This window comes from Lutjanus erythropterus, chromosome 17, assembly GCF_056507025.1.
Source record: "Lutjanus erythropterus isolate fLutEry1 chromosome 17, fLutEry1.hap2, whole genome shotgun sequence".
NCBI classification, from domain to species: Eukaryota; Metazoa; Chordata; class Actinopteri; order Lutjaniformes; family Lutjanidae; genus Lutjanus; species Lutjanus erythropterus.
Window position 1 is genome coordinate 6,175,778 of NC_139333.1, and position 16,198 is coordinate 6,191,975.

The 16,198-nt window shown below is 38.8% G+C and overlaps 8 non-coding genes across 8 annotated transcripts; all 8 read right to left on the reverse strand.

Moving 5' to 3' along the window:
* Positions 1-10,942: 10,942 nt before the first annotated feature.
* On the reverse strand, positions 10,943-11,014 carry trnah-gug (transfer RNA histidin (anticodon GUG)). The gene has a single exon. It is a non-coding gene; the product is annotated as a tRNA-His (tRNA).
* A 422-nt stretch (positions 11,015-11,436) lies between these two features.
* Positions 11,437-11,509, reverse strand: trnar-acg (transfer RNA arginine (anticodon ACG)). Its single transcript has one exon. It is a non-coding gene; the product is annotated as a tRNA-Arg (tRNA).
* A 237-nt stretch (positions 11,510-11,746) lies between these two features.
* Positions 11,747-11,818, reverse strand: trnah-gug (transfer RNA histidin (anticodon GUG)). The gene has a single exon. It is a non-coding gene; the product is annotated as a tRNA-His (tRNA).
* Positions 11,819-12,240: 422 nt separating this feature from the next.
* On the reverse strand, positions 12,241-12,313 carry trnar-acg (transfer RNA arginine (anticodon ACG)). Its single transcript has one exon. It is a non-coding gene; the product is annotated as a tRNA-Arg (tRNA).
* A 237-nt stretch (positions 12,314-12,550) lies between these two features.
* trnah-gug (transfer RNA histidin (anticodon GUG)) lies at positions 12,551-12,622 on the reverse strand. The gene has a single exon. It is a non-coding gene; the product is annotated as a tRNA-His (tRNA).
* A 422-nt stretch (positions 12,623-13,044) lies between these two features.
* Positions 13,045-13,117, reverse strand: trnar-acg (transfer RNA arginine (anticodon ACG)). Its single transcript has one exon. It is a non-coding gene; the product is annotated as a tRNA-Arg (tRNA).
* Positions 13,118-13,351: 234 nt separating this feature from the next.
* trnah-gug (transfer RNA histidin (anticodon GUG)) lies at positions 13,352-13,423 on the reverse strand. The gene has a single exon. It is a non-coding gene; the product is annotated as a tRNA-His (tRNA).
* A 422-nt stretch (positions 13,424-13,845) lies between these two features.
* trnar-acg (transfer RNA arginine (anticodon ACG)) lies at positions 13,846-13,918 on the reverse strand. The gene has a single exon. It is a non-coding gene; the product is annotated as a tRNA-Arg (tRNA).
* Between the last annotated feature and the right edge of the window lie 2,280 nt (positions 13,919-16,198).

A 16,198-nucleotide genomic window follows, 5' to 3' on the forward strand; every position in this document is an offset into this window, starting at 1 on the left:
TAAAAGTGCAGATACTTGTGTAAAATAGGTACTGATTCAACTTCTTTACTCATGTAAAAGTACTGAAATGTACTCAAAATATAAAAGTAACAGAAGCCCTCTGAAGGACATTTCTGTAGTCTGGTTGTGCAAAGCTAACCTCACCTTTTCTCTATGTTCGTTTCATTTTCTTCCATCCTTTTTGTCTTGTTACGTATCTTGTGCTCATGCACCGATAAATACACCAAAGAATCGTTTTTGGGCACTAAAATAATTCCCCTTAAATGCATTAAAACTGAAGTAACAAGCCTCTTTTGAAAGTGTAAGGATTAAAAATACAGATATTTGTGTCAAAATGTGGAGAGTAAAAGTTATCATTTTACAATTTTACAATTAAATTTTCAGTGTATATCCTGAGCACGGAGCCAAGTTCGTGTGTGCACACTGTCTGGACTGGGTGTGTGTGGTGTGACGGTGTGCGCACGCAAGTGAACAGCAAGTCAGAGCTTTATGAGACTTGGATAACACCAGACAAGCAGTATGGAGGCATTTTATGTTTGTTTTTTGTCAGTTTTTAAGATTCAAAACTGGTCACCATTCTCTTCAATTATTTTGGAGTTCCAGCAGTGTTTTATGGACTTAAAAAACAAACAAACCTGATCTTCAGACAGCATAAGAGTAAGTAGATAATGACTCAATTTAAATTTTTGGGTGAACTTTCCCTTTAAGTACAATAACAAAGTATTTTTACTTTGCTACTCCCCACCTCTGCACTGAGTTCACTTTATACTCAAAGTGAAGGCTTTTTCTGTGCATGGAATCCGAAACAGGTTGGCATCCAGTTTACTATTCAGCCCAGATGAGGGCAAAATAGCTTCTATTGTTTCACAAAGCTTTACATCTTTGTTTTTTACCACGGAAATGAAAGGGCACTCCTCTTTTATTGGGACCACGCTCTATTGACTCCAGGCACTGGCCTGAATCTGGGCTGAAGAATCTCTTCACAAACACTCTCTGGCTTTTCTCTCAGGGAATGCATGTGTGCTGCAGGTGGAGTTTTGACATTGTATTTTTCCTCACCTCAACCTCCACATCTGCATTCTGTCCAGAGGTGAGTTAACATGGAGGTCGGCACGCCCCCAGTTTGGCGAAGCAGCAGGAGTTCAGGTGTAGGAAGCTAAACAATGGACTGCTGTTGACAGAGTCAGCAGAAAAACATATTTTAGCTGTCACAGGAAACCACTGTAAAATCAGCCAAATATCACTCTTGAAAGCCACCAGACTCCTATGACAAAAATAGTAATTTTATATCGCAGAACACAAGAGCTGCTGGTCTACTGCTGCCTCCATCAGTTAGTTTGTTTGTTTGTGTTGTGCAACTTTGGTGTTTGAAAAGATTAGTTCAGATACACTGAATTCACACAATAACACAAACAAACTAACTGATCAAGGAGCAAGTAGACCATCAACTCCTTTCTTATGCAAGATAAAATTACTGTTTTTGCTAAAGGAGTCTGGTTGCTTTGGAGAGAGTGATATTTGGCTAAAACAGCAGTTTCCCCTTGGAAAAGGCTGTCTGACAACAGTAAAGTAGTGAAAATATTCTAAGTATAGCATACAGTTAAACCCATTAACTAAATAAGAGCGATATTTGGCTCATATTACAGTATTTTACTGTTGGAAAAGGGTGTCTGACAACAAGGTGTAGTGGTGTGATTGTTGTTTTAGGTGTCTTAAACTATGTTTTGCTGCTGACCCTTTCCACAGCAGTACGTTGCTTAGCTTCCTGCACTGAGACTCCTGCTGCTTCTCCAAACTGGGGGGGGGGTGCTGACCACCATCTACTGTGGGAAATACACTCCCTAAGGATAAGTACTTCATACAAACCTACTTCAAACAATCTGAACTATCCCTTTAAGAAGTCGGTGTTCTTCTGATGCACTTCTCAGGGTTAAAGTTAAAAAAAAATAGAGCCCTTTCCATTTGTTTACTGTTACAAGCTGCAAATATTTCTGTCAGACCCTTTCACACTGTAGATAATAAATTAGGGTGCAGCCTTTTAGCTAAACACTAAAAATATGCAAAGATTACTTTCTTATTTTCAGATTGTATTTACCTAAACCTAACCCTGAATTCCAAGTGATATTAATGTCATATAAAAGAGAAATTGCTGGAAATAAAGCTGTGACTTGCTTAAAAATGGGTTAGATGTTGTATACGTAGAGGAATCAGAAAGTTGCAAATAAAGTTCCAAGTCTCCAGTGAGACCTGGGTGTGATACAGATCGTGGCATCGCCCTGAGTCATGTATGACACCGGGTTGAATCATACACATTTGGCCACTGAGCCATTACAGGAGTCACACATTTGGTACAGTAGCTGAACAAATGTTCATGTTCATCTTGTAGCTCAACGTGTTTCTGCAGAGACTGGAATTTAAATGCAGTACTTAAAAAAAAAAAAACCCAAAAAAAACCACATTCCTCCATTACTTGACATCTGTCTGACATGTTATGCTTAGGTGGCGTTCAACATTACCTTCCACAGATCCTCATTGCAGACTAAATACTTTCCCAGCTGGAATGATTAAGGAGGCAGAAAATACAGTGTCTGTGCAGCCTCTTGGATATTAATTATTGCATTAGTATTAATATAAGGAAATATATTTATTTTATTTTATTGTTAATATCTGGCTAGTTACACTGGTGTGGGGTTCTGAAAGTGATCATGAATAAATAAAAACAAATGTAAAGTACATTTACTCAAGTACAATTTTGTGGTACTTGTACTAGAGCATTTCCATTTTATCTTACTTTGTACTTCTACTTCACCACACCACAGAGGGAAATATTGTAGTCTTTACTCCATTACAGTATATAAAGCAATTATAATCAAACCCACCTTTGCCAGATGCAACATTAAAGTGATGTCCAGTAATGATTCTGTAAAGGGCAACTCCGCATAATGAGTACTTTTACTTTTGATAATTAAAGTAAAGTTTTATCCCAGTTATTTGATTACAGGACTTTTACTTGTAACTGTGTTTTTACACTGTAGTATTGCTACTTTTACTTAAGTAAAAGGAAAGATATTTTGAGCACTGCCAGGGGTGAAGCTGTTCACATAAATTGGATGTACTTACATTATTCAGTTTTGTACTAGGGCTGGGAAATATAAAAGAAAAAAATCAAATACCATGATATTTTTGATCAAACACATCATTTATAAATATAATGACAAAATTGTAGGGATGACTATTCGAGGTAACATAGGGTTGCAGGTTACTATTATAAATATTTATCAATAATGTGAATGGAATGACTAAAAGGGTAAAAGCACAGACCAGAACAGCTTGTTAGAGCAGTCTGCTAAGTTGAGAAAATTACATCACTTTACTGTAAGGCAGCCATTAAAACCAGGAGACAACTACAACTATAACGTTGTAGTAAACCCAAAATACTAGATGAATAGGCCTTTTTCACAGCAGCTATTTTAGCATGAAAACACCATGAAATGTATTCTGGTTAAACAGAGTCAGGGTGCTGCTATTGAGAATGCTGGCTCACTGGACAAATTGTGCTACACTAAATGGAACAGAACCTTAATTAGTATCATTCGTACCACCTGTGTTAACACTACTGTTTCATATCAATATGCACTGTAAAAAAAAATCACAGACATTCAGTGGAATCAACTAATCTTTTAACTTAATGTAAATATGCAAGTTTTATTTATTCAAGTTAAATAAGTCATCAACCTCAACCTCAAATCCAAGATGGCTGCCCTGCCCATCAACAGTAGTGAAAACTGTTTTTTTTTGTCATTTGTTGTTTGTCTTGTGTTTGTATGTGCAAAATACTTCAAAATGCATTGTTATCAACAGGTATTGCTAACAGTGGCTAACCTGGATAGCACAAACCACGACTTGTTTACTTTTCTATTTATTTGTTTATTTATTTATTTATTTTTGACTTTCCGACTTGTTTTCCCGCCACCTTGGGTGTGATGTAATTTCCAGGTAGCTGGAATGCAGCATAAGTTCTTTGTGTGAAAGAACTGACTCTTCAAACAAAAATGTAAAAGGAAATCAAATTTGTTTGTAATTGTCATCGGTGTGACTTTAGAGTTGTTGGTTCAACTTAATACCTTAAGCTTACTGAATATGTAACCTCAAGTAAATCTTGAATTAATATCATGTTTATTATACAAGAAAAATGTATTTGTTTTGGATCATTACAAAATTATCTAAACTTGTCTTTTCAAACTCAGTCACCTTAAAATTTTAAGGCAACCCGGAGACTAACTTCGTTAAATTAAAACAAACAGTTTAAAGTGTGGCTGCCATTAAGGTATTTTCAGTTTTAATATGAAAATTCTCTACACACTGGTAGAGCAGCCAGGATAGAAAACAAAAGTACTGTGTGGACCGACAAAGAGTATAAACTGAGTACAGCAGACACACACGAGTTCCTGAGGGAACTTGATGGGGATGATTCACCGTTATGGGATCTGTAACGTCATCATCACCATCACCACTGCAGGTGTGTGTCAATTCAGGTGAGCAGGCGCGCGCTTCGCGAGCAACAGCACGAGACACACCCAGTGTACCGAACAGGCCACAACTCTGCCCTCAACAAAGTCTCCATCCGTCCGCTGTCGAAAGCCAGGTTTGACTCAGTGCACCTTTACGCAACACTCAAAAGGAAATATAGACAAAATATTAAGATGTTCTAAATTATTCCTGCAGGCGCTTGTGTGTCTGGCATTTGTAAAATCTTACTTAACTCTGTGGTTCAAATCACGGGGAGGTTAGTGGAGCTCAACTCCTCTGAAAAGGACGTGACCGTGCACGTGACATGTTTTAGTGGCGTAAAATCAGGGCTTCCCCCCTGAATGTTACTGCATAACTTAATTCAAACTTTATATTGTCTTTATCATTCTTTACTACATGTTTGTTATCATGTATACCAAATTAAAGCCATGGAAAATGTTAGGCTAGCTAATTATTCTAATATGCAACTCTCTAAACTGCGGTTGAACACTTTACATCATCACTGTCACCCTTTATAAGATTTATGGTGGCTAATTAAAGTTAAAAATAGTTGCAATATCATTCTGCCTTCATGTAAAATAGTGTTACAGTGTGGCGTTTCCACCGTTATTCTCATTTAACATGCAACTTATTACATGTGAGGTAACAGGTCCTTATTACCTTTATCAGTAACGACCTGCTCATTGTACATGTTCCCTTACACAGATGTTAAACTGAAATGTGGCCGGTGTCCTCTGTGCTGTTGCCTACAGTAGACTACATCACTCTAGCAGATTTATTGTAGAAAAAAAAAAAGGGGGAGACGCCATTATAAGCCCTGAATGAACTCACTGATCCAAAAAGAGCAGTTTTTGTCATGTAAATTGGCGAGGAGTCGAGCACAGACTGGGCTCAGTCAGGAGAGAGCAGAGGGGAGCTGAAAGTGGAGGCATTCCTGTCGGGCTTTTCCTCTGTATCAAAACCTTGTGCAATTCTGCTTATTTTGGATTTTGTGTGTGTGTGTGTGTGTGTGTGTGGTTTCCCAGCAGTCTGCGTGGGGAGAGCAGCTCCGAGTTTCTGCTAATGAGTCCGGTTCACCTCGACGGCGTCCTGTTCACAGTGAGTAACGTCTGAAGTTATAATTAACACGTAAGCGTCCGGTAGATAATTAACGAGACAAAATATGTTACAGGTGTGGAACCTGGAGCTCCTCAGTTTATTTAAGTGTGTCTGTGTGTGTGTGTGTTTCGGTGGTTTAATCTGAGAGTTGAAAGCAGTCATTGAACAATTTAATTTCAGTCTACATTAGATACAGTTTCTAGAGTGAAGTTTTGAGTGAATGAAGCGTCTTAAAACTCTGTAATGGGGTTAATTACAGTAAGAAGGTAAGTCAGATGTTAATGTAAATGTATGTATGTTTTCTGGGAATTCTTGACATGCACTGACGTCCTTCATAGTCCTCAGCTCTGGCCAGGGAAGCTGACTGTGTATGGTTGAGATTAGGGTTGCAAATTTTGTGAATTTTCCTTAAGTGATAATTTAGCACATTAATAGTGAATAATTGATTGTCTTTTTCTCATGTTAAAGGTCCAATGTGTAAGATTTACAGGCATTTATTGGCAGAATAAGGCACTCATGGCATATAATATGCATAAGCATATTTTCATTAGTGTATAATCACCTGAAAATAAGAATTGTTGCATTAGAACAGTGGTTCCCAAACTGTGGGGTGGGTGCCCTTTTGGGGGACGTCCAGGGGAGAAATACAGAATGAATCAAAGTAAAATTAATATGAGTTATGTAGTAAACCAAGGAGTTTACTGAAGCTATAATGGTGACCTGTATTTCACTAAATTTCAACTTGAATCCTTGAATCATTTTTTCATAAGTTGTTTCCCAAATTGGTGGTAATGATTAACAATAATTGTGGGGTGGAGGGGTACGGGGGGGGTGAGCCCTCTTCCACACAGTCCACCATCTTTAGACAATCCTAGAAGCTGCGATGTTGTGATTGCAACAGTTTATGCTAGTTCAACCAGTCCCTGTGAATGCTGCCCATCCTTGCAACTTTTCTGCAAATTTGATATACACGTCTTTTGTCGTAGCTACTGAAAAGAACAGAGGGTTTGTCATTGTTATTGACATTTATCAATGGTCTGTGCAGTTCTTCATCTGCATGCAAAGCACATTTTGTTAGAGTTCTTGTATTTGTGAGCCTTTTTGGTGAGGTTATTTGGAACACTCAGTGTGGTTTCGTTCTCCTTGAAACAAGTTGCCTTTGACAGTAATATATAAAAAATCACAACTTTCTTTTGCAGTTTTCACTTGCTCCCACAATTTCATGGCAAAAAAATGCATCATGCACTGCAATTTTTAAGAAAAGCTGCCTAAAATCAGGCATTTTAGGCCACAACTATCCCCAAAACAGCCTGTGAAATCCTGGAGGGACTTCATGTTACACTACCATGTTTCTACAGCAGTCCAGAACAGACAAACCAAACACTGGTCTTAGATGTGGCCTTTCGCATTTTGAGTGAGTTTCGTGGCCACCATAGGTTCTCAAACTGTAAGCTCACCACTAGATGCTACTAAATTCTACATAATGGTCTTTTATGTCTTATTTAAACAATTCTAGCAGCATATTAGTAATAAGAAACATTAATTTATGAACCACAAACAATTTAAAGGACAAGTGTCGAGGGTTCAGAGGCATCCAGCAGTGGGGCTGCAGATTTGCAAACCCTCCCTGTCCAAGCGTGTAGGAGAACCTGTGGCAGCTGCTAAAGTTGTAAAAAATGCACAAGTCTCTACCTAGAGTGGTAGAGTGGTTTTTACACTCTGGCCTACTGTAGAAATATATAACATGGTGGCCTTCATGGAGAAGGATCCTCGCCCTCTGTAGATATAAATGGCGCTTTCTAAGGTAACGAAAACACAACACTTCTAATTTTCAGGTAGTCATACACATATGAAAGCATATGAACATGTTATATTTAATTTATGCCATTTTGTGACAACAAATCTTACACATTGGACCTTTAAACAAACAGAAATAAAAATAATAATAAACAAACTGTCCTCTTTCAACAAATGGCAAAAATATGTCAAATTAGGTGCAGTAACTGCTATTTCTTGACTAACAAGGTCATAAAGAAGACTGTAAACAAAATGATGTCTGGGAAATTTTGGGCGGGCATGGTGTGGGACACATTTATTTTAAATAAAGCACTTCTTCACTGTGATAGATGCAACTTGGCAGGACTCTACATGGAAAAGACAACCATATAATTTATATGTTGGGTGACAAGGAAAACGTAAAAGTCATTTTTTCTAGAAGAGCATCAAGCCCTCCCCACGAGAAAAATGCTGTATTCATCTTCTCCAACAATGTTCACTTCATCTCCCACCAGCCTGTGGAGAAAGAGGTAAGTTTTAATCTTTTGACTGAGGAAAAGGCCAGTTCAACTCATAGCTGCATTATTTTCTTGGAAAATTGATCGATTGATTCTGATGGTTGTAATATTTGATGGTGATCTGGCAGCAATAGGCTAGTTTGTTTAGTAAAAACAAAAACAAATGCATGTATGCTGACCAGAATTTTCAAGTTCTTTGGCAATATCCTGGCAGGTAGATTTTTTTTAGCAAAGATCTGAACAGGTGCCATTATTTTCCTGTCTTCACAGGTTCTAAATTGCTAATAAATTAACTTGTGTAATGTAGTCATATTTGCAGCCAGAAAAAAATATGGCAGCTAGCATTAGGCTAGCTATTAGCATGTCCGATGTTAAAATAGGGTCTGAGTTTCACGCTCATTCTTCAGCTTAGACTCCACCCAAGTAATGTAAGGTTTACTATAACCTTTTTTATGCTGAGTAATTTGATGAAAACAGGTGTTTTTCTACGTTAGCAGCAGACTTTTAAAAACTTAACGTTCCTGCAGTCAACCTTTGCTGGTTGTGCTCAAACCAGTAAAAATATATATATGTCCATGTTATACTGTTATTTTACACTGTCAGTAAAAATAAAAAAGTAAAAATAAATGTTTCACATATTTTATTATGAAGACCTGCTTAAGATGTCCTTGTTTGACTGAAATGCAAAAGTCATTTTATGTTGTATAAATGATGTTGTAATTACAGTTATGTGTGTTCACAGGAATGCCAGAGTTCACCTTGGGCCTGTGCCACACCTTATGGTCCCCCACAGCCTGTGAGTGATGGTACGTCATAGGGAAGACCAGGCTGCATAGGCATACTCACCTTTTTTAGCTAGTCGCTACACTCAGGAGAAGCACTAATCTGTCAGAGTGACTGTGGCCTGTGGACAATACAGCTTTCAAGGAAACAACAATGAATTGTTGCATCTTATACCACAATAAACTATGGAGAATACATGTGTTTTTTTTAGCCCCATTAAGATAAATTACAGTATAATTATAGTTGATATTGTTTTGTTGCAACCGACTAAATTAACCTGGTCTGTAAAGTTTTGAAAATATGTATATAAGACACTTGGAAATAACAAATGTGTATAAAAGATAATTTCAGATCATATATAATTAGGATGGAAAGGTTTTCATATCTATGTTACATTCTCCCTTTTAGTTTGCTGTGATTTGGCTACTAATGCACTTTTTTAAGTTTTGTTTTATATCTTCTGCACTCATCATAAATCAGTTTTAATTATATTTATTTTATTATTTAGTTTTAATTTGATTTTTATTTTTTGACATTTTGATTTTTTCCCCCTCTCAGGACTGCACTGCAGCACAGAAGATATCACAGCAGACCTAAAGAGATTCAGACAAGTGACTATGATTTCTGCAAGTTTAAATTTATCCTATTGTCATTTACCTCCTGAAAATGTTTATCAGTTAGCTTTTTTTATGTCAGCAAACGTTTTTTTAAAACTTTATTTACATGTTGAGAACAACATTGTGTTTTACACACATAGAAATAAAAGAAATATGAAAGGGTCTGGTTTTGTGTAGTTAATTAGGTAGCACTGTTTCAACATATCAAAATCAACTAAAATTCAGTATGTACCCTTTTAAACAAAATAACAAACACTTTCAGTTTGGTTTCAATGCACTGTAAAAAAAAAAAAATGCTTAGACACCTTAAAATTTCAAGGCAAGGAACTGCAATAGATTTTTGAGTTTAAAATAAACTTTTCTTCTTAAACTTGAATCCTGGAGTTTTAGACACGTAAAATAACATTTAAAAATTGGTCACAGTGAGCTGTGAGTATTGTCTTTCTTTGTGCCTGAAAAATTAAATAGTTTTAATTGAAAATATTAAAATTTTAACATTTACTTTCACTTCAATTAATTTGCTCAATATTTTTTTTAAATCCAATGTTTTTCACAGTCTGTTGCCTTGAAATTTTGAGTTTTCTCAACTTTTTCATTTTTACAGTGTGGAAGGCATTATTCAACAGTGAGTAATTTTGCCTGATAGTATTCCACTGTTGATTCAGTAATATTTTGTTCTCTGTTGCAGGAACCTTAGGATGCATTTTACATTATTATAAAGCACTGGAGATTTTTCTCTCTCCACTTTTACAGTAGACATTTATCTGTGCGGCTTCCCATATTGCTCACATAAACTGCTGGGAGTCATTACCTATGTTTATGAAAAGCTTAAATCAAGTTTGAAAAGAGCTTTATTTCATGCACTCAGGAAACCCTTACACAAAAATGATGCAGTAGGTGGGCCACTCCCTTCAACTCCTCCTCCACCATGTGAAAGGGCTGTTTAGACTGGCATCATTGCCAAAGTGTCAGCCAAGAAAGCAGAGAAGGGGGAAGAGTTGTTCCTTCAGTGGTTTTGTTCCCGTCCAAAGAAGTCAGCCATTGTATCAGATCAGATGTGGTTGCTAGGAGCGTAACTGTGTATGTCTGTCTGTTCAGATTGCCCAGTGTGGTATGTACAAGTGAGGAAGAAAAGGCTGTTGTCTCCTCTGAGTCATGTTAACTCATTGGATCCCAGATATGTGTCATAGGTTCACCTTGGTTACCTTTCTGAGTCTGTGGGAGTCCAGATATAAACGGTAGAACAGCAACAGTGATTTAGATTAACCTTCAACACCTGATGTGTGGTCTGCTGGAGCCAAGAGTAAAGGCCTTTCCAGAGAAATAAACATAACAGAGCTCGCATTGACACTGGTCGTATCTGGAACTCATACTGCTTCTTTCTAAATGTACTTATAATTAAATCTAACAATGGATTGAGCTCATGAGTTACAGCCACTGGAAAAGGTTGGTTAAAAAAGGGTGATTAACCAGAGGAAACAATGCGAAACAGATTAAAAACAGTCTGATAATATATTTGGGAACTAAACCAGTGTCTAGAGATTCCTTGTCCAGAAGCAGAATTAGCACAAGCTGGAGTACGTTAATCAATAACAAAAAAGAAGCACAGCCTACCACTGATGCCGTGACCCGGATTCGAACCGGGGTTGCTGCGGCCACAACGCAGAGTACTAACCACTATACGATCACGGCTGCTAGGGCTGTGACTCTCTCCATATTCTTCAGATTGCCTCACTATTGTGACAGTATGGATTTGAATAGTGAACTCTATTATCTGTATAAATTTCCTAAACGATGCGCACAAAAGAAGGTTAAGTTCCGCAGAATGTTCTTCTGGCTGTGTGCTGTGTCTGCTCTTGAAGGACAAAAAGAAAAGTGACAAGCAAGAATCACTTATAATGATCACGGCCTCTTTGTTTGCTCAGTTCCTACTTGTTGTGATAGCATAGTTTCAGCTCTGAATATCAAAGGTATACATGTTACTGTTCAGACACCTTTCAGCACATGTTGAAAGATCATTTTCCGATCATTTGTCTCTTTTCTAGTTGTAGGTCTGTTTTGATAGACAGCATACAGATATCGGAAACAAGGAGCTGACAAGCTAAAGGTGATAGCGAGCTAGCCAGGAGTCGAACCTAGAATCTTCTGATCCGTAGTCAGACGCGTTATCCATTGCGCCACTAGCCCTCCACCCACTGCCTCATGGGAACATTTTCAGTTGAGCATTTTGGCATTCAAACAGCTGTTGTCTTGCACTTTGTAGACAAGTTTGGAGAATCCTGGTCAGTTGACTGGTTGGCTCTAAAAATATGAGGTCTTACGCAGGACACTTAGCTTGAACAGTCCAGTTTCGAACAGTGTAAACTGGAGCAGAGGCTGGAGTACGTTAATCAACAACAAAAAAGAAGCACAGCCTACCACTGATGCCGTGACCCGGATTCGAACCGGGGTTGCTGCGGCCACAACGCAGAGTACTAACCACTATACGATCACGGCTGCTAGAGCTGTGAGTCTCTCCTTGTTCTTCAGATTGCCTCACTATTGTGACAGTATGGATTTGAATAGTGAACTCTATTATCTGTATAAATTTCCTAAATGATGCGTACAAAAGAACGTTAAGTTCCACAGAATGTTCTTCTGGCTGTGTGCTGTATCTGCTCTTGAAGGACAAAAAGAAAAGTGACAAGCAAGAATTACTTAAAATGATCACGGCCTCTTTGTTTACTCAATTCCTACTTGTTGTGATAGCATATTTTCAGCTGTGAATATCAAAGGTATATATGTTACTGTTCGGACACCTTTCAGCACATGTTGAAAGACCATTTTCCCATCATTTGTCTCTTTTCTAGTTGTAGATGTGTTTTGATAGACAGCATACAGATATCGGAAACAAGGAGCTGACAAGCTAAAGGTGATAGCGAGCTAGCTAGGAGTCGAACCTAGAATCTTCTGATCCGTAGTCAGACGCGTTATCCATTGCGCCACTAGCCCCCCACCCACTGCATCATGGGAACAGTTTCAGTTGAGCATTTTGGCATTCAAACAGCTGTGGTCTTGCACTTTGTAGACAAGTTTGGAGAATCCTGGTCAATTGACTGGTTGACTCTGAAAATATGAGGTCTTACGCAGGACACTTAGCTTGAACAGTCCAGTTTCGAACAGTGTAAACTGGAGCAGAGGCTGGAGTACGTTAATCAACAACAAAAAAGGTGCACAGCCTACCACTGATGCCGTGACCCGGATTCGAACCGGGGTTGCTGCGGCCACAACGCAGAGTACTAACCACTATACGATCACGGCCGCTAAGGCTGTGTCTCTCTCCTTGTTCTTCAGATTGCCTCGCTATTGTGACAGTATGGATTTGAATAGTGAACTCTATTATCTGTATAAATGTCCTAAATGATGCGTACAAAAGACCGTTAAGTTCCACAGAATGTTCTTCTGGCTGTGTGATGTGTCTGCTCTTGAAGGACAAAAAGAAAAGTGACAAGCAAGAATCACTTATAATGATCACGGCCTCTTTGTTTGCTCAGTTCCTACTTGTTGTGATAGCATATTTTCAGCTCTGAATATCAAAGGTATATATGTTACTGTTCAGACACCTTTCAGCACATGTTGAAAGACCATTTTCCCATCATTTGTCTCTTTTCTAGTTGTAGATGTATTTTGATAGACAGCATACAGATATCGGAAACAAGGAGCTGACAATCTAAAGGTGATAGCGAGCTAGCCAGGAGTCGAACCTAGAATCTTCTGATCCGTAGTCAGACGCGTTATCCATTGCGCCACTAGCCCCCCACCCACTGCATTATGGGAACATTTTCAGTTGCCATTTGTTGTCAAACAGCTGTGGTCTTGCACTGTGTAGACAAGTTTGGAGAATCCTGGTCAATTGACTGGTTGACTCTGAAAATATGAGGTCTTACGCAGGAAACTTAGCTTGAAGAATCCAGTTTCAAACGGTGTAAACTGAAGCAGAGGCTGGAGTACATTAATCAACAACAAAAAAGAAGCACAGCCTACCACTGATGCCGTGACCCGGATTCGAACCGGGGTTGCTGCGGCCACAACGCAGAGTACTAACCACTATACGATCACGGCTGCTAGGGCTGTGTCTCTCTCCATATTCTTCAGATTGCCTCACTATTGTGACAGTATGGATTTGAATAGTGAACTCTATTATCTGTATAAATGTCCTAAATGATGCGTACAAAAGACCGTTAAGTTCCACAGGGGCTTGTTCTGGCTGTGTGATGTGTCTGCTCTTGAAGGACAAAAAGAAAAGTGACAAGCAAGAATCACTTATAATGATCACTGCCTCTTTGTTTACTCAATTCCTATTTGTTGTGATAGTATAGTTTCTGCTCTGAATATCAAAGGTATATATGTTACTGTTCGGACACCTTTCAGCACATGTTGAAAGACCATTTTCCCATCATTTGTCTCTTTACTTGTTGTAGATGTGTTTTGATAGACAGCATACAGAGATCAGAAACAACGAGCTGACAAACTAAAGGTGATAGCGAGCTAGCCAGGAGTCGAACCTAGAATCTTCTGATCCGTAGTCAGACGCGTTATCCATTGCGCCACTAGCCCCCCACCCACTGCATTATGGGAACATTTTCAGTTGGCCATTTTGGCGTTCAAACAGCTGTGGTCTTGCACTTTGTAGACAAGGTCAATTTAAACTCTTGAGCTTTGAAAAAAACTTTAAAAAGTTTTGATGACCTATAATCTACTCGAGATAATTAACTTTCATTCTTTGAATAAACTTGAATGTTTAAGTTTTAGAAACTAAAAAGGTTGTGTTTCAAAAATTGATCACACTGAGCTGTGAACCTGATTTTTATTTTGGTGCTTGAAAATTGAATGGTTTTAATTTAAAATACTAAAATTTTAACCATCAAGAAATAAAGTGCGTTCTTGATCGTTGATTGAAGTTAAAATAGAAGATATCCTCCTTTTGACGCTTGTAACATCTGTTCTTTTATCTGCCTTGTAAAACACTAAAATGTTCTTTTGATAAGTCATATATATAACCCTTATTATTATCAGACACAAAATATCTGCTTGGTGACAGATTAAAACTTAATTGCACAACAGAAGACTGATATGTCCAGCATTAAATATTAGAATTACACAGAAAATTAGTATTTTATACAACACGTGGTGTTTGTTGTCAAAATTAGGAGCCAATCAGAGCCTGTCAGCTTGTCAATCAGGTGACAGCCAGGCGTTTGCAGTCGGTGGGGAGCAGCTGCGGCATCTGGCTCTGCAAACTGCGGCCGCCTCGATCTCGTGAGGTTATCATTGCCCACATGTGCATGACGTCGGTGCAAGTCGGGATCAAGTCGGACACAAATCTAACCGGCATGCACTATGCGGCGATCACCGCTGATCAATTCTGGGCAGGCCTGGCTCATCTCGAACGCAACCTAGTGTCATGGCAGCTGAAGTTTCTTCAAAAAGCCCAATAACGATGATGGTGTTGATAAAAGAGGTACGGTGTGGATTCTCTGTTCAGCTTGTTCTGACTGAATATTAATTAAAAATGAATGAAAAGTAAATGCTTTTGAATATGTAATTATTATCATTTTAAAAATTAAAGTGACGGGTAAAAATAGATTATGACGGGATTTTTATGACCCTGTCAGTCAAAATGACAGACAACGAAAAAGTCTAGCGCAACCTCTGGGTAGGGTATACAAAGTGTTTAACTTTGAGAGTGGAGACTGCAATCCACACCCTGTCTCCTTATCAATAGACAGTGTTACTTGTTTTAACCATGACCACAGTCTTTCCCATACCATAAGCATGTAGTTTTAGTTAACCTTAACCCCTTAACCAAATCTTAATTAGTGGTGACAGATCAGAAAAAGCTCATTTTATTTGTAACATTTTGCACTAACAAAAAAATATGCAAGGCCAGATCATTCATAAGGGTCGGTTTGGAACAAAATGATAAATAACTTGTTTTGTTTGAAGACAGATATAGGACTTTTTAGACTCCTGTGGATCTTAAGTTGTTGGATGGTTTTCACAAACTAGTGGACTTTGGTTTTGCGAGCCTCTTTGTAAAAGGCTGTAGAAACACAGTTATACTTAATGAGCACTAGGATTGGGTGTCAGGGTCACTGTGCCATCCTGGTCCCTCTGGTCAGGAATGTGGATTCCCATACTGGCGTTTTACAACTTGGAAAGGAAGTGGCTCTACCTCCACAAAAGGGAGAAAGCATATGTGGCAATCATAATGTTCACATCAAATATTTGACAAGTAGAAAATGTGCCTGTAAGTATGAGCACACGATTGTGTAAACACAAGAGTCACATAGCTGTTTCCCATAGCCTGCAGGCAGTGTTCTGCTCTGTGCCACTCCCAAGAGCCTGGGAGGAGGCCGCAGAAGGAGGGGCCTGGCTCCCCAGTCTCAAGCCCACACAGGTGAACTCCTGTTGTGGTGGAATGCAGCAGGGAGGGGGCCTTGACACACAGAGGTGTGGAGCTTTTAATTTCTAACAGGGTGGGGAAGAGATAGAAGTACAGGAAGGGAGTTAACCCTCTCCGTCACAGCTACTCACCTGGATGGGGAAGGGAGAGTGTGTGTGTGTGTGTGTGTGTGTGTGTGGGTGTATGTGTGTGTGCGCAGAAGCTAAAGGATCAAGTCACAGCACACACAGTCATATTCACTCAGTTGCTCTGAGTCTCACTGTCTCTCATATTTCCTCTCCCGTACACACTTAAAAACTCTTGCACACACTCAGAGACGACACACACGCACGACTCAGCTGAGTTTGAAGTCAATATTTGACCAGACCGGACTGTACAGGAAGGAAAAAAACAAGAAAGAAGAAAGAAAAGAAACTGGAAGTCCGTCTCTT